We start from the raw sequence: 695 nt of genomic DNA on the forward strand, positions 1-695 counted from the left end.
TGTATAGAAGTTAGACACATCTGTCTCTGTATAGAAGTTAGACACATGTCTGTCTCTGTATAGAAGTTAGACACATCTGTCTCTGTATAGAAGTTAGACACATTTTTCTCTGTATAGAAGTTAGACACATGTCTGTCTCTGTATAGAAGTTAGACACATCTGTCTCTGTATAGAAGTTAGACACATCTGTCTCTGTATAGAAGTTAGACACACTTGTCTCTGTATAGAAGTTAGACACGTGTCTCTGTATAGAAGTTAGATACATGTCTGTCTCTGTATAGAAGTTAAACACATCTGTCTCTGTATAGAAGTTAAACACATCTGTCTCTGTATAGAAGTTAGACTCATCTGTCTCTGTATAGAAGTTAAACACATCTGTCTCTGTATAGAAGTTAGACACATCTGTCTCTGTATTGAAGTTAGACACATCTGTCTCTGTATAGAAGTTAGACACACTTGTCTCTGTATAGAAGTTAGACACGTGTCTCTGTATAGAAGTTAGATACATGTCTGTCTCTGTATAGAAGTTAAACACATCTGTCTCTGTATAGAAGTTAGACTCATCTGTCTCTGTATAGAAGTTAGACACATCTGTCTCTGTATAGAAGTTAGACACATGTCTGTCTCTGTATAGAAGTTAGACACATGTCTGTCTCTGTATAGAAGTTAGACACATCTGTCTCTGTATAGAAGTT

At 36.1% G+C, this 695-nt stretch overlaps 1 protein-coding gene across 1 annotated transcript in view; it reads right to left on the reverse strand.

Annotated features, from left to right (window-relative positions):
* galnt18b (UDP-N-acetyl-alpha-D-galactosamine:polypeptide N-acetylgalactosaminyltransferase 18b) overlaps positions 1–695 on the reverse strand; it is a 149,402-nt gene that overhangs the window by 70,865 nt on the left and 77,842 nt on the right. The window lies entirely within an intron of this gene.

This window comes from Nematolebias whitei, chromosome 2, assembly GCF_014905685.2.
Source record: "Nematolebias whitei isolate Nwh7 chromosome 2, NemWhi1, whole genome shotgun sequence".
Taxonomy (NCBI): domain Eukaryota; kingdom Metazoa; phylum Chordata; class Actinopteri; order Cyprinodontiformes; family Rivulidae; genus Nematolebias; species Nematolebias whitei.